Source organism: Amphiura filiformis, chromosome 2 (assembly GCF_039555335.1).
Source record: "Amphiura filiformis chromosome 2, Afil_fr2py, whole genome shotgun sequence".
Classification (NCBI taxonomy): Eukaryota; Metazoa; Echinodermata; class Ophiuroidea; order Amphilepidida; family Amphiuridae; genus Amphiura; species Amphiura filiformis.
This window is the reverse complement of record NC_092629.1, coordinates 96,841,670-96,868,798: the sequence shown is the minus strand read 5'-3', so window position 1 is coordinate 96,868,798 and position 27,129 is coordinate 96,841,670. Positions and strand designations below refer to the sequence as shown.

The 27,129-nt window shown below is 35.3% G+C and overlaps 1 long non-coding RNA gene across 1 annotated transcript in view; it reads right to left on the bottom strand.

Annotated features, from left to right (window-relative positions):
- Positions 1 to 7,614: 7,614 nt before the first annotated feature.
- The window catches only part of LOC140146881 (uncharacterized), a 41,598-nt gene continuing 22,083 nt past the window's right edge, over positions 7,615 to 27,129 (bottom strand). Inside the window, exons 2-3 of the long non-coding RNA XR_011858333.1 lie at positions 11,541 to 11,612; positions 7,615 to 8,548 (exon numbers count right to left, since the gene is read on the bottom strand). This is a non-coding gene — a long non-coding RNA (uncharacterized lncRNA). The remainder of the gene's footprint in view (positions 8,549 to 11,540; positions 11,613 to 27,129) is intronic.

Sequence of the window (27,129 nt, the reverse complement as noted above, 5' to 3'; positions counted from 1 at the left end):
GCCAAAGGCGGCAAATTTGAAACTGAGATAAAGGTAAAAATATGGAGTTAAAAACAATAAAATACATAAGAAAATAGACATCAAAAAATGTCATAACTTTAGAACGAAGTATGCTAGGCCTTTGGTGCTTTCGTTAAATGATAGATAGCCTATTGTATGTGTAATGTAATAATTACAGTAACTCAATTTTCAAAAATGCCTCCTTTGGCCCCCATGGACCAGATCGTGTCACATTTTCTTCCAAAGTTTTATCCAAAAAAAAGTCTTTCGTCAATAAACTTAGCTTATCATGTTTATAGCTTTTCCTTCGCTAAAATTAGTTTCTCTCAACAAAAAAAAACCAGTTTATATGTTGATAAACTATGTTTTTTGAATCGACGATATACATTTTTTCCAAATGACTGAGGATTCTGTACTACTGTGCTTATATGTGATGCGATCAAGCAAAATCAGATATTATATTTTCAGTTTCTTACAGGATAGATATGAGCAACTAAAGAGTTTCCAAAACAACAGGAAACAAAAGGAAATATTTCCTTTGTTTGCCTCTATCTCAAATTCAATATTTCTGAGATCGCATCACATATAAAAATGGCAATTTACCTCTACCTGCCCCAAACTGGATGGAAACAATATAATTATATTGTGTATGTAGCCCACTCATTTCGGCAAAATACACACTACCCTTATTGTGATTTAGGATTACCCCGTGGGTCACATGACTAGGTGTTTACCGCTCTACCTCACTTTCTGATGAAATCCCATGGATGTGGGATGAAATATCAAGTAAGTCAAATATTTGTTGAGAGAACTGTTTAAAATCTCTGTTTATCAAGTAGTTCAAGTTGTTTTACTTTTGTTTCATTTTCCATCAGTGGATGACAAAGATGATCTTCTTACTCTATTCAATTGATTTTTAACTATTTATTTCAAAACTGAATAATATTTATAGCCATTAGCCATGGGTCCCGTTAAGCCACCAGACTCGTGCACATTTTTTTCCGCAAAAAGTTCTGAGAAAAGTAGGTGAATGAACCATGGTAATGCGGAGTCTTGCAGAGGGGACATTAAGCCATGGGTCCCATGATTAAGTCATCGGTCTCGTGCACATTGTTTTTCGCAAAAAGTTCTGAGAAAAGTAAGTGAATGAACCATGGTAATAACTGATAGGCAGTGGAGTAAACTAGCACTGACCCTCATAAGGAGTCAACTGATTGTCACAGGAGAGTCAGTTGACTCTATTTGTGGAGTCAATTGACTCTACATTCAGAGTCGCCGACAGAGTCAAGAAATTTAGGACTCTTCAAGAGAGTCAGACTCTGGAATAGTTTGGCTGTTGACACCATGGAATGTAGGCCTATATGTTCCAATTCCTAAGGGATGGTGGTTCAGCCTAAATTTCTACATCCTGTCCTCTGAAGATCATCTATATGGCGTGAAACTCAAAGTAAAGTATCCTATTCTGGTAGGTATATACCCAGCAAACACAAAACGTTTTCGACATCATTCGCAAAAGGTTATAAAAGGTTGTCAGAAAACGTTTAAATGTCGGGTTATATAAAGGGTATTTTAATAGTATAAAACGTTTTCATAACCTTAAAAAACATTTTTTGATAATCTACTGCTCAGCAAATAAAATGTTTTACAGAAAACGTTTAAATGTCGGGTTATATAAATGGTATAAAAACGTCTTAATAACATTCCAAAAACATTCTTGAAAACTTGGTACAAAACATTCTAAAGAGAATGTTATTTTGGGGTTGGAAAAATATTTTGCAAAAAATGTTTGCCCAAAATATTTTCAATAACGTTTTAAAAACGTTTTCATGACCTTTATATAACCCGATATTTAAATGTTATTAAAAGGTTTGAAAAAAACATTTTAAGAACATTTCTGTGTTTGCTGGGTTCAAATATTTCAACATAATGTTATTTAAGTATTGACACAATATTTGGCAAAAATGTTTGCAAAAATAGTTTACAATAACATTTTTTGAAAACATTTCAAAATATTGCTGTAGTGTGTTTTCATACGAAACGTTTTAAAACGTTATCATGACCTTTATATAACCCGACATTTTAATGTTATTAAAACGTTTTTACCTAAACCAAAAGCCAAAATATAACTTATTTAAAACGTTTTTAAAACGTTTTTGTGTTTGCTGGGTATATACTTTGAATTTATACGTCATTATTTTGTGCTAATTTTTTTCCGACCTGTTGGAGTAATCCTGTAATGGAGTCTAGTGTGACTCTATAAATGGAGTCTGGGTTACTCTAGAGTCCAGCCACTACGCGACTCTATGTCTAAAATGACTCCATATTAGGAGTCAAATGACTCCTCTGTAGAGTCATCAACAGTGACTCTTCCGCAGAGTCAAGAAATTTATGACTCTTCAAGGGAGTCAGATGACTCCCAATATGGAGTCATATTAGACATAGAGTCGCATATAGTACAGCATTAAATATACTTGAACATAAGGTTTGCTTCTACTTATGATCTGAAATATTTTAATTATTTGGCAGTTTATTTTTATTTTGTTTTGTTTAACAGATCTTATAATATTCAGGTATAAAGTAAAAAAATCTTTGTCGATTTATTTGCTCAATAATATTATTGAACAGTTGCAGTGCTTAGTTCATGTTCGTGAGTATTGTACACATCAAGGGGTTGCCATGGTTACACGGTTTCTGGGGTGAGGGAGTGATAGGAGTGGAGAACTTGAGTGTAGAGGAGAGGATGAAAATATGACAAATAGAATTAAGAAATCCTCATAATGAAAAAGATGATACTGAAACATAAAGAAGCCAGTAAAATTGACAGACTGAGCAAGAGCAAGTGAAACTGGGAGAGAGAGAGTGTGTGTGTGTGTGGGGGGGGGGGGTCTGAAGTTCTTTAAGACACTTAAAAGTGTCACATTAGTGTAGACCGGTGTAACATCAGTTTTGAATTTGAGTCTGGGCCCATGAAAATTGATAGACTGAACAAATGGGAGTGGGAGAGAGAAAGTCTTAAGTGTCACATTAAGTGGACCAGTGTAACATCAAAGTTTTTAATTTGAGTCTGGGCCAATGAAAATTGATAGACTGAACAAATGGGAGTGAGAGAGAAAAAGACTTAAGTGTCACATTAAGTGGACCAGTGTAACATCAAAGTTTTTAATTTGAGTCTGGGCCCGTGAAAATTGATAGACTGAACAAATGAAAGTGGGAGAGAGAGTTGCGTTCGGGTTTGTAAAAATTGATATGGGTCAGTTAATTTTGAGGTCAATGGGCCTTGAAGCTTTGGTATTATTCAAGTTGTAGCACTGGGGTGGACCCTTCCCTCCATTCTATCCCCAACATAATATGGTGATTGTATCATTTCATGAAAGATGTCATTTTCATCACGCTCAAAGCAGCCGCCATGTTTCATTTGAATTGATGTTTCTAAATTGCAGGTGAATAATACGACCAATCCAGATAGAATCTTAAGACCTTAAAAATTGAAATTATTTCGATTTTATCTAATTCCACCTCAATTTGAGAAATTTTATTTGAAATTCTACACCTTTTCCACTGTTTTGGAATGGACATGGTTGAATATTGAACAGCTATAGAGGTTATCCGTGTTCTATAAGCTGCATATCCTATCAGGGACTGCTATACCTTGTATAGGACTTTCAAAAGAAGTACCTGCATGTGCAACAATGACCGTTTCAAAATTCAATTGAATTGGTGTGAATGAGGAATACTACGGGAACCAGTGCCTTTTGTTAGAAGTCACACATGAGTAAAGTGGATAACCTCTATTGATGAACATCGATGAAATTCAAAAAATCTTCAAGGTGGTTGTGATTTTCAACTGTAATAGACCATTGAAACCAATACAAAAAATGAAGCAAGTAATGAACTGTTTCTTTTCCTTTTCAGTTAAATATATATCTATGAAATCTTCAAGAGGCGGTTTTTAAAAATGTAATAGCCCTTTGAAACCAATACAAGCAAGGAATGAAATGTTTCTCATATTTATTATACCATTATACAGCTATATTATATTTTCAATATTTTAAAAAATGTAATAGCCCTTCGAAACCAATACAAGCAAGGAAGCAAGGAATGAAATGTTTATCATACTTTTCAGTTTAATAGATATACAGGTATATAATATTTCCAAGGGGGTTGTTGTTTTTAAATGTAATGGCCCATTGAAACAAATACAAGAACTGAAGCTATGAAATCTTTAAGAGGTCGGTTTTTAAATGTAAAATCCCTTTGAAACCAATACAAGTAAGGAAGCAAGGAATGAAATGTTTCTTATACTTTTCAGTTTAATAGGTACATGTAATATCTTTAATGGGGGCTTGTGTTTTTTAAATAATTTATAATAGCCCATTACACTCAGTACAAGCAACGAAGCAAGGAATGAAATGTTTCTTTTACTTTTCAGTTTCATAAATATCTATAAAATCTTCATCAAGGGAATAAACCAATACAAGAAAGGAAGCAAGGAATGAATTGTTTCTTATACTTTTCAGTTTCATAAATATCTATAAAATCTTCAGCAAGGGGGTAAACCAATACAAGAAAGGAAGCAAGGAATGAAATGTTTCTTTTACTTTTCAGTTTCATAAATATCTATAAAATCTTCATCAAGGGAATAAACCAATACAAGAAAGGAAGCAAGCAATGAATTGTTTCTTTTACTTTTCAGTTTCATAAATATCAATAAAATCTTCATCAATGGAATAAACCAATACAAGAAAGGAAGCAAGCAATGAAATATTGTTTCTTATACTTTTCAGTTTCATTAATATCTATAAAATCTTCATCAAGGAGATTAACCAATACAAGAAAGGAAGCAAGGAATGAATTGTTTCTTATACTTTTCAGTTTCATAAATATCTATAAAATCTTCATCAAGGAGATAAACCAATACAAGAAAGGAAGCAAGCAATGAAATATTGTTTCTTATACTTTTCAGTTTCATTAATATCTATAAAATCTTCATCAAGGAGATTAACCAATACAAGAAAGGAAGCAAGGAATGAATTGTTTCTTATACTTTTCAGTTTAATAAATATCTATAAAATCTTCATCAAGGAGATAAACCAATACAAGAAAGGAAGCAAGGAATGAAATATTGTTTCTTTTACTTTTCAGTTTAATAGATATCTATGATACAAAATCAAATTATAAAACACTTGATTTATATGCAAACTAAAATATGCATAATGTGAGTCTTTAATACAATTTAAGGTGCTTGATGAAATTAACAGCGTCATCACCTCCCCACTTTACCCCATCAAAATGCAGATTTTATTTTAGTGGTGCAGAACGTAAGATGCTTGACCAAATTGACAGTCTCAACCCCTCCCCCATCAAAATGCAGATTTTATTTTAAAGGTGCAGAACGAAAGATGCTTGTCCAGATTGACAGCCTTATCCCCTCCCCAACTTTACCCCATCAAAATGCAGATTTTATTAGATAGAATACCGCACCTATTATTTACCTTTTAACTGCTTCTGACACATTATTTAGTGTAAAAAAGTTAACTGCTAAATTCCCTCAGGTACAAACGTTTTTGAAATAATTTTGTACATGTTTTTCAAACCTGATTTTTTGGCATAATTGTAATGTTAACGTTGCAACTTACACCTAACACAAAATGTGTAGTGTTTGTATACGGCCATGTGTCGTGAGCTGGGGTACCCAGTGTTGTTTCATCTTGAAGCAAAAAGTGTAAAACAACTTTGTCTGTGTCTATGCTATTAAACATGTTAAATTAAATTCAAAAACATTTTAATGCTACAAAAAAAAAGTAATTAAGTTAATGAAGATAGTGAAATAGAGATACGAAAATTGAGATCCGGTTTACATGTAAAATCAATTGATGGAACATGTACACTCAATTCATCAATAAATTTCCAGGATCAAGCATCATCTTACATTGTGCAACGGGTGCTATGGTTTTGATGTTACATATTTTTGAGGAAGTTGCTACTTTTTGACAACCTTTTCATGCAAATTTGAATTTCCACCTGCTCCTACTGATCATTTTGCTATGATAGGATCTATAGTTTGTAAATTATTAGTGTTTCAATGTAAAATCATGTATGAGCCTTAAAAGTTACTGACAAAATGCAAAGGAACCCCATTTCTCGACACATGGCTCTCTAGAACAAAGCAATTTTTCACTTTATCATAATACTCTAATAAATTCCCATACTGTATAGTGCCATTATTACAGTCAAGATTATACGTGGTTTATTTTTCATATTATTTCGGCTTCAAAAGGATAATAAACCTTTCTGGCATTTATTACAAATAATACGTATAACTTTTGTGAAAAAAATTAACAAATATTACAATTACATAAATCGTACATTACAGTTGAGAAATGAGTTAACAAAAGACCAAGCATAAACGGAGTGCAAAACTCTGTCCTTTACCATGTTTACCTCTATCTAAAGGTTACTGGGCATCCCATTAACAACAAGGTGTCGTCTTTCTGGATCAGAAGGAACAGGGGCATAGGAGAGGCATCATAGAAAGCAACCATCACAAAACAAGAGAGTGGGACTCCGCTTTAACCCCATGAGAACTACCTACCAATTGACCAAAATGAATATTGTGTCCAATTTTGAACCAATCAAGGAGGGTATTAATAAGATCATCTGCAAATGCAAGTTTGACCATAAAAAGTTCAAAGCCTAGTCATAATTGGCAATTAAAATGAGCATTTCAAGTTATCAACCAATCAGAAATGCTGTTTGATGACCAGTAGTGTCAAGGGAGTTAACTTATCTCATGCATGGGACTGGACCATCAAGATGATCACGTGACCAGTCCAATGGGTCAGTTGCCTGATGAATTTTGGTGATTCTACACGCAACTTTGCAAAGATGCGAGTAAAGTAAGTTCCAGTATATAATTCCAAAAACAGTCGAGTGTGTAAGTGGGCAACAATTTATATACAAAGATGGCAAAGTTTGCCTGGATTTACCAGGACTTCAATTACGGTTCAGGCATCCAGATCAGGAAAATAACATGCATATTAAATAACTGTACAAACAAGTATGTTATAAATGATAGAGTAACTGTCAAGTAAAATATCTCTGACGCAATTTCAGGTTAACAATACACATGCCTTTTCCTTTTACCCAGCAATCAAGGCCATGCGAGCAGTTGGTAGTAGAGAGTATAAACAACAAATTGAAATCACAGAGGGATTTTTAAATGGCGCCAAACTCAAAATATTAGAGCAATTTACTCAAACTTTTGTATGTGCAAGTTTTCGTGAGCCGAGCAAATCCACCTTTAGTTTGATTTACTTTCTTTATGCCAATTTCTATGGCTGCATTCGAACTGGTTTAAAAGAAAATGACACCTGCAGTGCGTCTTCAATTTGGTCATTTTAGCGGGCTATATTATATCCTTTTCTACAAAGTACAAAACCTTCTTTCCCCAAATCTAGTACATTGCATGTGCCATCCTTCCCGCCCTGGGATGCTGGGATAAGTGTGTCCCACCATTGACACAACCGAAAGCAATGTTGAATTCACATGTATCCAAATGTTAAGCTAAAAATCTCCATTTAGTGAAGACACAGACTTCCTAGGTTGCCATTGTGATAGGTTGCAGACCGACAGCTCTGGTGCAACTGTGATATGAAGTGAGTCTGGTATGATGTCAATCATATAGAACAGGGCTTCCTAAACTGTAGGTCGTGGGCACATCTTCAGGAGGTCTCGGACCTTGACTGAAAGTTTTTAGAAATCACATGAAGAACTCAAGCACTGTAATTACTTGTCCCTTTTACGTTTTCTTTTTCTTGTGTGAAAAACTCCATTGACATATTAAAACCTTTATCTCATTTACTCCCTCAATTAATTTGTTATGATTAGTCTAACTCTGCATGTCTTTATACATGAAGAAAACACCCCTTTTGCAACTCCATATGTACACATGAAGCCAGTTTAGGCTCTCTTATACGTAGCTATTAAGTCACAATATCGTACAACACCTGGCTCATTACACCTGATATGCGTAGTTTCCATTACACTACCGAACTTTGACATTAAGCAACATTTTGTATTATGCTGTGGGTCTTGCCATTTCCCCCCATGAAATCTGTGTCAATGGGAAAAAGGATTTTAGAAACCCTGATAGAGAATATTATATACCAGTTTATAAATAAATAACTTCAAGATTCAATGCACTATATAGTGGGTGTAAACCGTATGGCGAGACTGAAAAAATCAGGACTGCAAAACTTTCAGCGCATAAAGCTGATAATACAAGTCTTAATAAAGTAAGTCACAGTTCAGAACACATAATTGAGCGATTCCAGTTGAAATCCATACACACCCTATGAAAATCACGACCTTAATCTTTTACATAGGGAGTGTGAATTTCAAATGTGGTTACCTGAATGGGATGAATGAACTCCATTTGGTCATAGGGGTGCATGGATTTCAAATGGATTATTCCATTAAGTACACAGGGATGAAGCTGCCATCAATAGTCATCATCACTGTCGTCCAAATTCATACGTCTCCTATCGAACTGTGAAAATATTAAGAAGAAAGAAGGGAAGAAATTATACATGTATAGTCATTTTGTAGACTGGGATACCCACCAAACAGAAAAATAACATTTTAAACGCTATAAACGGGTTTTCAACATGTTTTGATTTTTATTCAAATGTTTAATGAACATTTAAATGTTGCATAAGAATAGAATCTTAACCATGGTTAAAATAGCTTACCATAACTGTAGTTTTCTATGCTGTCTGAATGCTAACATGCTCTAATAGACTCTTAACCATGGTTAAAATATCTTACTTTAACTGTAGTTTTCTATGCTGTCTGCATGCTAACTTGCTCTAATAGACTCTTAACATGGTTAAAATAGCTTACCTTAACTGTAGTTTTCTTTGCTATCTGCATGCTAACTTGCTCTAATAGACTCTTAACCATGGTTAAGATAGCTTACCTTAACTGTAGTTTTCTTTGCTGTTTGCATGCTAACTTGCTCTAATAGACTCTTAACCATGATTAAAATATCTTTCCTTAACTGTAGTTTCCTTTCCTGTTTGCATGCTAACTTGCTCTAATAGACTCTTAACCATGGTTAAAATATCTTACCTTAACTGTAGTTTTCTTTGCTGTCTACATGCTAACTTGCTCTAATAGACTCTTAACCATGGTTAAAATAGCTTACCTTAACTGTAGTTTTCTTTGCTATCTGCATGCTAACTTGCTCTAATAGACTCTTAACCATGGTTAAAATATCTTACCTTAAGGGCTGGGGTATGAACGTTTGGACAGTATTTATTTTGGGACAAGAGAGCACATCAGACATATCGAATTGCATTCTGAATACGAAGAATGTCATTCTGATATCAAATAATTTTGATTTTTTGAAATTCGCAATTTAATGCACATTTTATGGCAAATCATTAAAAATTGATATTTTTGATATTTAACAGAACTTGAAGTAAACTTTATAAATCTGATGATTTATACTTAAAGTGTATGTAGGTGGGATGAAAAGCCGACGATCAATTGAAAATTTTGACCTTTCTTATTGAAGATATGGATTTTTTTTCCCAAAACACCAAAAAATTTAGGTCTTTTTGGGAAAAAAATCCATATCTTCAATATGAAAGGTCAAAATTTTCAATTGACCGTCGGCTTTTCCTCCCTGCTACATACACTTTAAGAATATATCATTAGATTTATATAATTACTTCGAGGACTGTTATATATCAAAAATTTGAAAAATATCAAATTTTATAATTTGTCATAAAATTTGTATTATATTGTGATTTTCAAAAATGAAAATTATTTGATATCAGAAAGACATGCTTCGTATTCAGAATGCAATTCGATAGGTCTGAGGTGCTCTCATGTCCCACAAAAATACTGTCGAAACGCAATAAACGCTCATTTTAGATCCCTTAATGGAGTTTTATTTGCTGTCTGGATGCTAACATGCTCTAATAGACTCTTAACCATGGTTAAAATATCTTACCTAAACTGTAGTATTCGATGCTGTCTGCATGCTAACTTGCTCTAATAGACTCTTAACCATGGTTAAAATATCTTACCTTAACTGTAGTTTTCTTTGCTGTCTGCATGCTAACTTGCTCTAATAGACTCTTAACCATGGTTAAAATATCTTTCCTTAACTGTAGTTTTCTTTGCTGTCTGCATGCTAACTTGCTCTAATAGACTCTTAACCATGGTTAAAATATCTTTCTTTCCTTAACTGTAGTTTTTTCTTTGCTGTCTGCATGCTAACTTGCTCTAATAGACTCTTAACCATGGTTAAAATATCTTTCCTTAACTGTAGTTTTCTTTGCTGTCTACATGCTAACTTGCTCTAATAGACTCTTAACCATGGTTAAAATAGCTTACATTAACTGTAGTTTTCTTTGCTATCTGCATGCTAACTTGCTCTAAGAGACTCTTAACTATGGTTAAAATAGCTTACCTTAACTGTAGTTGTCTTTGCTGTCTGCATGCTAACTTGCTCTAATAGACTCTTAACCATGGTTAAAATAGCTTACCTTAACTGTAGTTTTCTTTGCTGTCTGCATGCTAACTTGCTCTAATAGACTCTTAACCATGGTTAAAATAGCTTACCTTAACTGTATTTTTCTTTGCTGTCTGCATGCTAACTTGCTCTAATAGACTCTTAACCATGGTTAAAATATCTTACCTTAACTGTAGTTTTCTTTGCTGTCTGTATGCTAACTTGCGCTAATAGACTCTTAACCATGGTTAAAATTATCCTACCTTAACTATAGTTTTCTTTGCTATCTGCATGCTAACTTGCGCTAATAGACTCTTAACCATGGTTAAAATATCTTACCTAAACTGTAGTTTTCTTTGCTGTCTGCATGCTAACTTGCTCTAATAGACTCTTAACCATGGTTAAAATAGCTTACCTTAACTGTAGTTTTCTTTGCTGTCTGCATGCTAACTTGCTCTAATACACTCTTCACCATAGTTAAAATAGCTTACCTTAACTGTAGTTTTCTTTGCTGTCTGCATGCTAACTTGCTCTAATAGACTCTTAACCATGGTTAAAATATCTTACCTTAACTGTAGTTTTCTTTGCTGTCTGGATGCTAACTTGCTCTAATAGACTCTTAACCATGATTAAAATATCTTTCCTTAACTTCAGTTTTCTTTGCTTTTTGTAGACTCTTAACCACGGTTAAAATAGATTACCTTAAGGGTACATACCGTAACACAAAATAGCTTTCCATAGACTTTACGTGCAAAATAGGGGCCGTGTTTTAGGCCATAAGTCGAGTTACGTCCTACTTTGAAATGTATACATGATATATTTGATATCATCTTAATCAGAACTCAGATTTTCTTACCTTACCTGTAGTGTTCTTTGCTTTTTGTATGTTAACTTGCTCTAATACTAACTAATAGACTCTTAACCACAGTTAAAATAGATAACCTTAACTGTAGTTTTCTTTGATATCTGCAGGCTAACTTGCTCTAACAGACTCTTAATCAGGTTTAAAATAGCTTACCTTAACTGTAGTTTTCTTTGCTGTCTGCATGCTGACTTGCTCTAATAAACTTTTAAGTTGCTCCTCTCCAATCTGTGATGAAATGATCAGAGAATGTGAAACATTAGATGTATAGTCCTTGTTACCATATTCCTAAAGGTACTGGCCCGGGAGGGGGGATTCCAGTGTTTTAAGTTGATAATTGATTGCCAATTTCTGATGAAAAGATCAAATTGGATGGTCAAGACCAGGTGGGAAGGAGCTTGTGAAGCCCAAAATAATCAAAAGTGGGCTGATTTTGCTTTTTTTTTTGTCAAAATACAGATGCCCCTAAAAACACAGCCCTAGATCCGCTCCTGGAAACGACATATAAAAAGCATTAGATAAAGACCTTGCAGAAAGTAACTCAACTGTTATAAAAACGCCCATACCTTCAGAACTATCAATCGTATTCACAAAATATTTACATAGAAAGAAGTTTATTTATGCGCATTTTGATCATTCATTCACTCAATTTCAGGAATATTTTAAAAAAAACCACATGAATTTAAAAGTTCCATGCACCCATTATCTTTGGGCTGAATTCAAATCAATACAATTTACTGCAAATCTGAATGTTGGCACCTGTCGCCTTCAAATTTACACCGAGACAACAATATTTAGTCAATTATAACAAACAAGGTGTCATGCATTATTTTCTTTCTCCTGCTGTTAATTGGGGATAAATTGCAAAGTTGGGAAATTCTAGGTATGTACAAAAGTACAGGAACATTGATTTTCTCCGAAATATACAAGGAAATGACTATTTCAACCTAACTACCAAATAAAAGTCCTTGCAATAATATATAACAGGAAAACGAAAATCACGGACTTTACTGTAGAAAGCTGTAGTACCACTACCACCCCTACCCAGCAAACACAAAACGTTTTCGACATCATTCGCAAAAGGTTATAAAAGGTTGTCAGAAAACGTTTAAATGTCGGGTTATATAAAGGGTATATTAATGGTATAAAACGTTTTCATCACATTAAAAATAATTTTTTGATAATCTACTGCTCAGCAAAACAAAATGTTTTAGAGAAAAAGTTTAAATGTCGAGTTATATAAAGGGTATAAAACGTTTTAATAACATTCCAAAAACATTTTTGAAAACTTTATACAAAACATTCAAAACAGAATGTTATTTTGGGGTTGAAAAAATATTTTGCGAAAAATGTTTGCCCAAAATATTTGCAATAACGTTTTAAAAACGTTTTCATGACCTTTATATAACCCGACATTTAAATGTTATTAAAACGTTTTGAAAAAAACATTTTATGAACATTTCTGTGTTTGCTGAGTGCAAATATTTTAACATAATGTTATTTAAGTGTTGACAAAATATTTGGCAAAAAATGTTTGCAAAAATAGTTTACAATAACATTTTTGAAAACATTTTAAAAATATTGTTGTAGTGTGTTTTCATACAAAACGTTTTAAAACGTTTTCATGACCTTTATATAACCCGACATTTTAATGTTATTAAAACGTTTTTATGTAAACCAAAAGCCAAAATATAACTTATTAAAAACGTTTTTAAAACGTTTTTGTGTTTGCTGGGTAGTCATCTTTATGATCTGTCCTACCTCTAGGTAAATGTGCTGGGGTAAAAATATTATCACTGAGCACATAGGATGGATCTACGGTTATAGCTTAAATAATTGAGGCCTAAACACACACTTTTTTCTGCAGGTTTGTAAAAAAACCTTCGTAGGAGTAGGGTTAATAGCAAGTTCATGCAAAAAAGTTAGCTTATAACCTATCAGATCATATTAATTTTACTATCTACTGAAGATAGTTTATACCAGACTGTGCCAATGTTGTTTTCTACAGGAGATAGCTTATGTCAGACTGCATCAATGTTGCTATCTACTAAGGATATTTATATCAGACCATATTAATGTTACTATCTACTGAAGATAGCATGTAAGACTGTGTCAATGTGGCTTTTTACAAAAGAAATCTTATGTCAGATCGTGTGAATGTTGCTATCAACTGAAGATAGCTTATGTCAGACCATATTTATGTTACTATCTACTGAAGATAGCATATGTCAAAACTGTGTCAATGTTGCTATCTACTAAAGATATCTTCTGTCAGATTGTGTTAATTTTGCTATCTACTGACGGCAGCTTATATCAGACCAGACTCTGTCAATGTTGCTATCTACTGAAGATAACATATGACAGACTGTGCCCATATTGATATACTGAATGATATCCTATGTCAGATCATGTTAATGTTGCTATCTACTGAAGATAGCATGTGTTATACTGTGCCAATGTTGATATATAAAGAAGATATCTTATGTCAGATCATGTTAATGTTATTATCTACTGAAGATAGCTCATATGAAACCATGTTACTATCTATTATAGATAGCCTACGTCAGACTGTTTCAATCTACTGAAGATAATTGATATCAGACCATATCAATGTTACTAAATACATCCCAAAAAGCAATCACCCCTCTTAATGAATGACCATTATTCCAAAACGGTTGATCATATGCCAAATTTTATCCACCGATGTGAATAATGATTTTGTATTGATTATCACATGTTTTGACAACCTCCAATGTCACAAAGCAAGAAGAATAATCCAATGAGAGCCGAAAACATTCCCTTCCATTGAAACTGAATACAAAGCAATAGGATTTTGCTGCAAGTTTCAAATCTTGGGTTACTTTCATTTAATTGTATTCTGCGACATCAATATTGGGACCATTGCAACAAATGAGGTGTCATGTCCCAGATTTGGCATACGTTTTGGAATAATGGTCATTCATTAAGGGGGTAGTTACTTGTGGTAGGTGTCTATCTACTGAAGATAGCTTATGTCAGACTGTGCCAGTGTTGCTATATATTGAAGATATCTTATGTCAGATAATGTTGATTTTTATATCTACTGAAGATAGCATATGTGCCTGGACACCTCGAATAAGCCGTAAAGACCCCCTCTGGTCATTTTTACTTTTTTACATATTTGCAAAGAGCATGTTTCAGGGATTAAAATGACACCTCAATGAACTTAATATGACAATTAGAAGCGAAGTTATGGCTTGTTATAGGTTGTCATGAATCAAAACGCGAAACCGAGAAAAACGCGTTCAAAGTTAGGGAAGCATAATGACCACTCATCAGATGGGCCTCAGAAAATGTAAATTATTTCATATTTCCACTTATTTCTTTAAAAAAACTTTGTATGTGTTTAGAAGAAAGCTTAAGGGATCTAAAATGAGCGTTTATTGCTTTTCGACAGTATTTTTTGTGGGATATGAGAGCACCTCAGACCTATCGAATTGCATTCTGAATACGAACCATGTCTTTCTGATATCAAATAATTTTCATTTTTTGAAAATCATAATATAATACAAATTTTATGACAAATTTTAAAAATTTGGTATTTTTAAATTTTTGATATATAACAGTCCTCGAAGTAAATTATATAAATCTAATGATATATTCTTAAAGTGTATGTAGCAGGGAGGAAAAGCCGACGGTCAATTGAAAATTTTACCTTTCATATTGAAGATATTGATTTTTTTTCCAAAAAGACCTAATTTTTTGTGGTGTTTTGGGAAAAAAATCCATATCTTCTATACGAAAGGCCAAAATTTTCAATTGATCGTCGGCTTTTCATCCCACCTACTACACTTTAAGTATAAATCATCAGATTTATAAAGTTTACTTCAAGTAGTGTTAAATATCAAAAATATCAATTTTAATGATTTGCCATAAAATGTGTATTAAATTGCGAATTTCAAAAATCAAAATTATTTGATATCAGAATGACATTCTTCGTATTCAGAATGCAATTCGATATGTCTGATGTGCTCCAATGTCCCAAAATAAATACTGTCCAAACGTTCATACCCCAGCCCTTAAACATTTCAAATCTGCAAAAATCTCAACTTCACCAAAATACGAGATTTGCATATTATTTTCACCTGTAGCTCGAAATGAAGTTTGCCGAGTTTACGGCTCATTCGCCGCGTCCAGCCACATATGTCAGATGACTACTGCTATCTTAAGATAGCTTATGTCAGACTTTGTCAATGTTATGTCAGATGTTGCCAAAGATTAATGTTGCTATCTACTGATAATAGCTTAAATGAGAGAATACTAATAGTAATGTTACTATCTACTGAAGTTAGCCCATGTCAGACGACTGTGTCAACATTGCTATCGGAAGGTATTGTATGTCAGATCATGTTAATGTTGCTATCTACTGACAATAACTTATTTCATACTGCCAATGTTGTTATCTACTGAAGATATGTTATGTCAGATCATGTTAATGTTGCTATCTATCTACTGAAGATAGGATATGTCAGATCATGTTAATGTTGCTATCTACTGAAGATAGGATATGTCAGCTCATATGAATGCTGAAGATAGCTTATGTCAGACTGTGTCAATGTTGCTATCTGCAGAAGATATCTTATGTCAGATTATATTAATGTTGCTATCTACTGAAGATAGGATATGTCAGTTCACATGAATGCTGATATCTACTGAAGATAGCTTAGATAAGACCATATTAATGTTGTTATCTACTGATGATAGTTTATGTCAGACTGTGTCAATGTTGCTATCTGCAGAAGATATCTTATGTCAGATTATATTAATGTTACTATTTACTGAGGATATTTTATGGCAGACTCAGTCAATGTTGCTATCTACTAAAGATATAAAACATATTCCAAAAAGTAATTACCCCTCTTAATGAAATACCATTAGGCGACCATTCCAAAATGGTTGATCGTATGCCAAATTTTATCCATCGATGTGAATATTGGCATTTTGTATTGATTATCACATGTTTTTACCTCCTCCAAATTTACGAAACAAGAATAATAATTCAATGAGAGCCAAAAACATTTTCTTCCGTGGTTACTGAATTTAAACAATAATAATAATCATATTATTAAATGTTATTATCTACTGAATATAGCTTATATAAGACAGTCTTAATGTTGCTATCTACTGAAGATTGTAACAATAATGCTATCTGAAGATATCTTATGCTAGATCATGTAAATGTTGCTATCTACTGAAGATAGCTCAAGACCATATCAATATTACTATCTACTGACGATAGCTTATGTCAGACTGTGTCAATGTTGCTATCTGCAGAAAATATCTGATGACAGATTAGGCTAGTGAAATGAAATGAAATAAGCTGGAATGAACTAGAAAATAATATCCAAAACTTTCCAACCTTGTATACTTTCAAAAATAATCTTAAAAAATCATAAAGCCATGCCTGTAAGCATGGTAAGTAAAGGTAAAGGTAAAGGAGACGATCCTGTATAAACAGTGATCAGAGTGCCCATCTCTCTTTCATTGGCGATTGGGCCAGACTCCTCCATGTAATGTTGCTATAGGGGATCGCTACACCTCCTCTACAGCAAGTATGTTACCTTCCCAGCATTTAAGAATGCCGGTACCCATTTAAACACCTGGGTGGAGAGGAGTAATCGAGATAAAGTGCCTTACTCAAGGGCACAACACGATGGCGTCGCCGGGGCTCGAACCCGCAACCTTCCGATTATGAGTCAGTGCCCATTCCGCTAGGCCACAGTGCTCACCTGGTGCTCACCATGGTAAGTATGTAATCATAAGTATCATTTTGGCTTTTGACAATTAATAATTTTGAGTTTGTAATATGTGTAAGTCGAGATAAAGTAATTGTTTGTTATTTTGTACATGTATGTTTGTTTATGCACAGCCCCAAGTAAGAACAACTTTTGTTGAATTGGGCTTTCCGTGTTGAAATAAAGTCTAATATAATGATTAATTTCCCGTCACCCACCTGCATCGCCTTTTCAATTTGACCAAAACTTTCATTATTTTCATAAAAAAGTCAATTATCTGAAAATTGAGATGGAAATAATCAAAATTGAAACTCTCAAAATGTCCGACATCCTCTAGTTGTAGGGGTAGAGGATGTAGTAAATAATGAAAATTTAAGGATTACCTCATCATGTTTCTAGTGATTACAAATATTTCTAGTTTCTTTTCATTTTAATTAAAACAAATTCAAATCTTTACTCAAAATGTCTGTAATGATGATCTGAGCATTAATATCTGCATTAATAATGTTACTATCTAATGATGATAGTTTATGTGTTAATGTTACTAAACACATCCCAAAAAGTATTACCCCTCTTAGTGAATGACCATTATTCCAAAACAGTTGATTGTATACCAAATTTTATCCACCAATGTGAATAATGACATTTTATATTGATTATCACATGTTTTGACCGCCTCTAAATTCACGAAATAAGAGGAATAACCCAATGAGAGCCAAAGGCATTTTCTTCCATGGTTACTGAATTCAAAGCAAGTTTTCTGTTGCTGCAACTTTCAAATCTGGGGTTATGCTATCAATATTGGAACCATTACAACAGATGAGGTGTTATAATGTGCAGAAATAAATTCTGTCTTGATTGCATATCCCAAATGTGACATACGTTCAACTGTAATGGAATAATGGTCATCCATAAGGGGGTAGTTACTTTTGGTAGGTGTTTATCTACTGAAGATAGCTTATGTCAGACTGTGCCGGTGTTGCTATATACTATAGATTTCTTTAAGTCAGCCTGTGTTAATGTTGCTACCTACTGACGATATCTTATGTGAGATCATTTTAATGTTGCTATCTACTGAAGATAGCTTATGTCGAACTGTGCCGGTGTTGCTATATACTATAGATTTCTTTAAGTCAGCCTGTGCTAATGTTGCTACCTACTGACGATATCTTATTTGAGATCATTTTAATGTTGCTATCTACTGAAGATAGCTTATGTCAGACTGTGCCGGTGTTGCTATATACTATAGATTTCTTTAAGTCAGCCTGTGTCAATGTTGCTACCTACTGACGATATCTTATGTGAGATCATTTTAATGTTGCTATCTACTGAAGATAGCTTATGTCAGACTGTGCCGGTGTTGCTATATACTATAGATTTCTTTAAGTCAGCCTGTGCTAATGTTGCTACCTACTGACGATATCTTATGTGAGATCATTTTAATGTTGCTATCTACTTAAGATAGCTTATGTAAGACTGTGCCAGTGTTGCTATATACTATAGATTTCTTTAAGTCAGCCTGTGTTAATGTTGCTACCTACTGACGATATCTTATGTGAGATCATTTTAATGTTGCTATCTACTGAAGACCTTATGTTAGCCTGTGTCAATGTTGATTTTTTTATCTACTGAAGATAGCGTATGTCAGACGACTGCTGCTTATCTTAGATAGCTTATGTCAGCCTGTGTCAATGTTGATCTACTGAAGATAGCGTATGTCAGATGACTGCTGCTTATCTTAGATATCTTATGTCAGCCTGTGTCAATATTGATCTACTGAAGATAGCGTATGTCAGACGACTGCTGCTTATCTTAGATAGCTTATGTCAGCCTGTGTCAATGTTGATCTACTGAAGATAGCGTATGTCAGATGACTGATGCTTATCTTAGATAGCTTATGTCAGCCTGTGTCAATATTGATCTACTGAAGATAGCGTATGTCAGATGACTGCTGCTTATCTTAGATAGCTTATGTCAGCCTGTGTCAATGTTGATCTACTGAAGATAGCGTATGTCAGATGACTGCTGCTTATCTTAGATAGCTTATGTCAGCCTGTGTCAATATTGATCTACTGAAGATAGCGTATGTCAGATGACTGCTGCTTATCTTAGATAGCTTATGCCAGCCTGTGTCAATGTTGATCTACTGAAGATAGCATATGTCAGATGACTGCTGCTTATCTTAGATAGCTTATGTCAGCCTGTGTCAATATTGATCTACTGAAGATAGCGTATGTCAGATGACTGCTGCTTATCTTAGATATCTTATGTCAGCCTGTGTCAATGTTGATCTACTGAAGATAGCGTATGTCAGATGACTGCTGCTTATCTTAGATAGCTTATGTCAGCCTGTGTCAATATTGATCTACTGAAGATAGCGTATGTCAGATGACTGCTGCTTATCTTAGATATCTTATGTCAGCCTGTGTCAATATTGATCTACTGAAGATAGCGTATGTCAGATGACTGCTGCTTATCTTAGATAGCTTATGTCAGCCTGTGTCAATATTGATCTACTGAAGATAGCGTATGTCAGACGACTGCTGCTTATCTTAGATAGCTTATGTCAGCCTGTGTCAATATTGATCTACTGAAGATAGCGTATGTCAGATGACTGCTGCTTATCTTAGATAGCTTATGTCAGCCTGTGTCAATGTTGATCTACTGAAGATAGCGTATGTCAGATGACTGATGCTTATCTTAGATAGCTTATGTCAGCCTGTGTCAATATTGATCTACTGAAGATAGCGTATGTCAGATGACTGCTGCTTATCTTAGATAGCTTATGTCAGCCTGTGTCAATGTTGATCTACTGAAGATAGCATATGTCAGATGACTGCTGCTTATCTTAGATAGCTTATGTCAGCCTGTGTCAATATTGATCTACTGAAGATAGCGTATGTCAGATGACTGCTGCTTATCTTAGATAGCTTATGTCAGCCTGTGTCAATATTGATCTACTGAAGATAGCGTATGTCAGATGACTGCTGCTTATCTTAGATAGCTTATGTCAGCCTGTGTCAATATTGATCTACTGAAGATAGCGTATGTCAGACGACTGCTGCTTATCTTAGATAGCTTATGTCAGCCTGTGTCAATGTTGATCTACTGAAGATAGCGTATGTCAGATGACTGCTGCTTATCTTAGATAGCTTATGTCAGCCTGTGTCAATGTTGATCTACTGAAGATAGCGTATGTCAGATGACTGCTGCTTATCTTAGATAGCTTATGTCAGCCTGTGTCAATGTTGATCTACTGAAGATAGCGTATGTCAGATGACTGCTGCTTATCTTAGATAGCTTATGTCAGCCTGTGTCAATGTTGATCTACTGAAGATAGCGTATGTCAGATGACTGCTGCTTATCTTAGATAGCTTATGTCAGCCTGTGTCAATATTGATCTACTGAAGATAGCGTATGTCAGATGACTGCTGCTTATCTTAGATAGCTTATGTCAGCCTGTGTCAATATTGATCTACTGAAGATAGCGTATGTCAGAGGACTGCTGCTTATCTTAGATATCTTATGTCAGCCTGTGTCAATGTTGATCTACTGAAGATAGCGTATGTCAGATGACTGCTGCTTATCTTACATAGCTTATGTCAGCCTGTGTCAATATTGATCTACTGAAGATAACGTATGTCAGATGACTGCTGCTTATCTTAGATAGCTTATGTCAGCCTGTGTCAATATTGATCTACTGAAGATAGCGTATGTCAGATGACTGCTGCTTATCTTAGATATCTTATGTCAGCCTGTGTCAATATTGATCTACTGAAGATAGCGTATGTCAGATGACTGCTGCTTATCTTAGATAGCTTATGTCAGCCTGTGTCAATATTGATCTACTGAAGATAGCGTATGTCAGATGACTGCTGCTTATCTTAGATATCTTATGTCAGCCTGTGTCAATATTGATCTACTGAAGATAGCGTATGTCAGACGACTGCTGCTTATCTTAGATAGCTTATGTCAGCCTGTGTTAATATTGATCTACTGAAGATAGCGTATGTCAGATGACTGCTGCTTATCTTAGATATCTTATGTCAGCCTGTGTCAATGTTGATCTACTGAAGATAGCGTATGTCAGATGACTGCTGCTTATCTTAGATAGCTTATGTCAGCCTGTGTTAATATTGATCTACTGAAGATAGCGTATGTCAGACGACTGCTGCTTATCTTAGATAGCTTATGTCAGCCTGTGTCAATATTGATCTACTGAAGATAGCGTATGTCAGATGACTGCTGCTTATCTTAGATATCTTATGTCAGCCTGTGTCAATATTGATCTACTGAAGATAGCGTATGTCAGATGACTGCTGCTTATCTTAGATAGCTTATGTCAGCCTGTGTCAATATTGATCTACTGAAGATAGCGTATGTCAGACGACTGCTGCTTATCTTAGATAGCTTATGTCAGCATGTGTCAATATTGATCTACTGAAGATAGCGTATGTCAGATGACTGCTGCTTATCTTAGATAGCTTATGTCAGCCTGTGTCAATATTGATCTACTGAAGATAGCGTATGTCAGATGACTGCTGCTTATCTTAGATATCTTATGTCAGCCTGTGTCAATATTGATCTACTGAAGATAGCGTATGTCAGACGACTGCTGCTTATCTTAGATAGCTTATGTCAGCCTGTGTCAATGTTGATCTACTGAAGATAGCGTATGTCAGATGACTGCTGCTTATCTTAGATATCTTATGTCAGCCTGTGTCAATATTGATCTACTGAAGATAGCGTATGTCAGATGACTGCTGCTTATCTTAGATAGCTTATGTCAGCCTGTGTCAATATTGATCTACTGAAGATAGCGTATGTCAGATGACTGCTGCTTATCTTAGATAGCTTATGTCAGCCTGTGTCAATATTGATCTACTGAAGATAGCGTATGTCAGATGACTGCTGCTTATCTTAGATAGCTTATGTCAGCCTGTGTCAATATTGATCTACTGAAGATAGCGTATGTCAGATGACTGCTGCTTATCTTAGATATCTTATGTCAGCCTGTGTCAATATTGATCTACTGAAGATAGCGTATGTCAGACGACTGCTGCTTATCTTAGATAGCTTATGTCAGCCTGTGTCAATGTTGATCTACTGAAGATAGCGTATGTCAGACGACTGCTGCTTATCTTAGATAGCTTATGTCAGCCTGTGTCAATATTGATCTACTGAAGATAGCGTATGTCAGATGACTGCTGCTTATCTTAGATATCTTATGTCAGCCTGTGTCAATATTGATCTACTGAAGGTAGCGTATGTCAGATGACTGATGCTTATCTTAGATAGCTTATGTCAGCCTGTGTCAATATTGATCTACTGAAGGTAGCGTATGTCAGATGACTGATGCTTATCTTAGATAGCTTATGTCAGCCTGTGTCAATATTGATCTACTGAAGATAGCGTATGTCAGATGACTGCTGGTTATCTTAGATATCTTATGTCAGCCTGTGTCAATATTGATCTACTGAATATAGCGTATGTCAGATGACTGCTGCTTATCTTAGATAGCTTATGTCAGCCTGTGTCAATGTTGATCTACTGAAGATAGCGTATGTCAGATGACTGCTGCTTATCTTAGATATCTTATGTCAGCCTGTGTCAATGTTGATCTACTGAAGATAGCGTATGTCAGATGACTGCTGCTTATCTTAGATAGCCTATGTCAGCCTGTGTCAATATTGATCTACTGAAGATAGCGTATGTCAGATGACTGCTGCTTATCTTAGATAGCTTATGTCAGCCTGTGTCAATGTTGATCTACTGAAGATAGCGTATGTCAGATGACTGCTGCTTATCTTAGATAGCCTATGTCAGCCTGTGTCAATGTTGCTACCTTCTGAAGATATCTTATTTGAGATAATCTTAATGTTGCTATCTACTGAAGATCTTATGTCAGCATGTGTCAATATTGATCTACTGAAGATAGCGTATGTCAGATGACTGCTGCTTATCTTAGATAGCTTATATCATATCAGACTGTGCGTAATTAAAACCTATTATACCCTTTTCAATGTTTTGTGTTTGCTGGTAACTTACAGCAAAATAAGCAAAAACAAGCAGGTCTTCTCACATATTAGACCAATGCACTTTAATTTTTGAGAAAAATGCAAAAATAGGCACAAAATTGGGCAGGGGTGTTGTACCCCCTTAAGGTTGACGACTGTGAAAGTTCTGACCCAACTGTTATCTCACACACACTTAACGTGTATTTTGCTAACGTTGGTCCAAATCTTGAAAAAAAAAAGATTTCTGATTCTATGAATGTATTTAAAAACAGGGAAAATATGATACGACATCCAATGGGGAAGTAACACAAAACATATAAACAAAGTTAAAAAAAACCCTAACAGGGATGGATGGATCCAAAAGGATACAGCAGTGTCACACTTTTGGATCCATCCTTTGGTTCCCCGCTGGTCAGCTGGAACAGATTTTCCCTGTTTTTATATCTATGAATGTATGTCATGATAAGGTAGATGTTAATGAAACTTCAGTAGTAGGTTTAAACCTGTAAGTCATGAGTTTGTTTTAGAGCACACCAAAATTCTGAGTGAAAATAAAGCCACATGTATTTAAAACATCTCAACAAGGTTACTGAAGAAAGCTGATGTTGCTATAATTGATCCCATAACCCATGTAATCAATCTGTCATTACAAACAGGGGTATTTCCTAATAGCTTAGAAAGAGCACACCTAAAGAAGCCACATGTGTTGATAACATCTCAATAAGGTTACTTATATCCCAGACATTGATTGGGATCAGAATTGTTTTAAACCAGGGGGTTCATACCCGGCAATTTCCAAACAATTTGTGGAAATTGCAGCCGATTTTGGTCTTGAACAAGTTGTGAAACAGCCAACCAGAATGAAAAATATTCTGGATTTATTTCTCACAACGAATCCAACTCTTGTTGAGAGATCTACCACCGTCCCTGGAATCAGTGACCATGACAGTATCCCTCTTATCATCATAAGTGCTAAACCCAAGATTGTGAAACACACACCATTCAAAAGATACCTGTTTCACAAAGCCGACGAGCAGGCTTTGAAAAATGATCTTAAAACATGGTCAAACGAATTTGTGCAAATTAACAAGGACTCACACCAGAGAACAGTGACTGAGTTATATGATGAATTCAAAACAGCTGTGGAAACAGCCATGAACCGCCACATACCCACAAAAATAATCTCCAAACGTACTCAATCTCCATGGATCACAAAAAAGATCTGTCGCTTGCATAAACGCAAGCAGAGAGCCTTCAATGCTTTTAAAAAAGAAAACACCCAACCTAATTTTAAAAGGTTTACTAACGAGCGTAAGAATACGCACAAAGTCACAAGAAACGCATAAAGGAGCTACATATCAATTTATCATCAGTTTGTTCAGATTCGCCAAAAAAATTTTGGTCATTTATCAAGAGTTTAAAAGTCGATTCAACAGGTATTCCAACCTTGAAAAGGGATGGCAAACTTGAATCAGAAAACAGATTCAAGGCCGAGATCTTAAAAGATCAGTTTAAGTCGGTTTTCACCGATGAAAACCCAAATCTTCCCCAGGAATCTAATTCGCATGTTCCCAGCATGCCAGAGATCTTCATCTCTACTGAGGGAGTTGCCAAGTTGCTTAATGATTTGGACCCAAGTAAAGCAACAGGTCCTGACGGGATATCTTCTCGGTTACTCAAGCTGGCTGCTAATGAATTAGCACCAGCTCTTAGTGTCATTTTTCAGAGATCCCTTGACACTAGCGAGCTCCCCAAGTCTTGGTTACAAGCTAATATTTCCCCAATTTTTAAAAAGGGGACAGGACCCTGGCATCTAATTATCGTCCCGTGTCATTGACCAGTATATGTTGCAAAGTGCTTGAACATATTATTCACTCAAATATCATCCACCACTTTGATTTACATTCAATTCTCACAGACAAGCAGCATGGTTTCAGAAGTAAACATTCCACTGAATCCCAACTCATTCTCACCGTTCAAGATCTGGCTCTTTCACTTAACAACAAAGCACAAATTGATATGGTGATAATGGACTTCTCTAAAGCATTTGATGTAGTCCCCCATAATCGTCTTTTACAGAAACTCAAACGCTACGGCATTCATAATAAAACACATGCTTGGATCACTAGCTTCCTCAAGCATCGTGTCCAGAGGGTCGTCGTCGGTGGTGAGCATTCGACATGGACCGATGTTGTTTCGGGCGTCCCTCAGGGCACGGTGCTTGGGCCGCTATTGTTCCTCGCATACATTAATGATTTACCAAATAACATTAACTCAAGCGTTCGTCTTTTCGCAGGCGACTGCGTTCAATACAGAGAAATCCAAAATGAGTTTGATTCCAAGTCACTCCAAGATGACTTAAATACACTTGTCGCCTGGGAAAAAGACTGGCAAATGCACTTCAATCCCCAAAAATGCTTTGTGATGAGACTCACACATGCAAGAACAGTAAAGCATTTTCAATACAAACTTGGGGAATCAATCTTGGAGCAGACCGACAGTCACCCATACCTTGGAGTATTAATAACAAACAACCTTACTTGGAATAAACATGTTGATAAAATCACTGCAACAGCTAATAGGACCCTTGGCTTCATCTCAAGAAACTTGTACCAATGTCCACAACACATCAAAGAATCTGCATTTAAAACCCTCGTCCGGCCACTCACCGAGTATTCATCAAGTGTATGGGATCCCTACACACAAGTCCTCATTAACAAGCTGGAAGGGGTCCAAAGGAGAGGAGCCCGGTTTTGCCTGAATGACTATAAGACCAAGTCAAAAGGCTGTGTTACCGAAATGCTGGAGAAGCTAGGCTGGGAGCCACTTGCAACTAGAAGACGAACAAGGCGTCTCGCTATTCTCCATAAGTCAAATTCACGGTCACCTATCCCTACCAGTTGGAAACCTCCTTCAGCCTACCCTACGATCCTCACGGCACTCAAATTCCAGAGCTTTCAAACCCTTATCAACATCAAAAGACTGCTATAAACACTCTTTCATACCCAGAACAATTAAAGACTGGAACTCATTACCTGAAACAGTGGTCACAATAACTGAACCCAAACAATTCAAAGAAGCAGTAGAGAATCACCAAAGAAACAAAGCAACCAACCAGAATAACTAATTTTCATCTGCATGCGCACTACCCCTGACCGCTTGATTCCACCAGGGATGTTGGCCAGTATTTGAAAAGAAGAAGAAGAAGAACTGAAGAAAGCTGGGGTTGCTATTACAAACAGGGGTAATTCCTGATAGCTGAAAGGAGCTAGATTGAATCCAATTTATAACAGTTGGGATCATACCGATCCGAGCAATTACAGGCCTATCGTCATTCTCCCGGTTCTATCCAAAATTTGCGAGAAGGTAGTTTTCTCCCAATTGTATGATTTTCTTCATGAAAAACTCTATAGTTATGATTCGGGCTTCAGGGCCTTACATGATAGCACATCAACTTCAATGCTTAATGTGCCTGACGACTGGTACAATGGTATGGTCAGTTCTCCGAGTGTCTCTTACTTTATATCCCGGTTATAATTTTAATAATATCACACCTGATAACCATGCTTGTTTATAGTATCGAACCACATGTATAGGTCATAGAGAAGTAACAAGTCATAATAAAATATTACAATAGTAATATACACCGAGTCTGGATGACCGTTAATGTTTCTATTTACATTACTAAAACATAATTACATTGTCAGATTATGTTAATGATGCTATCTACTGATGATATCTTATGTCAGATTATGTTAATGATGTTATCTACTGAAGATAGCTTATGTCAGATCATGTTAATGTTATAGATATACTAAAGATAGCTTCAAATCAAGTTAATGTTGCTATCTACTGTAGATAGTTTGTCAGACCAAGTTAATGTTGCTATCTACTGAAGATAGCTCATGTCAGATCATGTTAATGCTGCTATCTACTGAAGATGCTTTTGTCAGA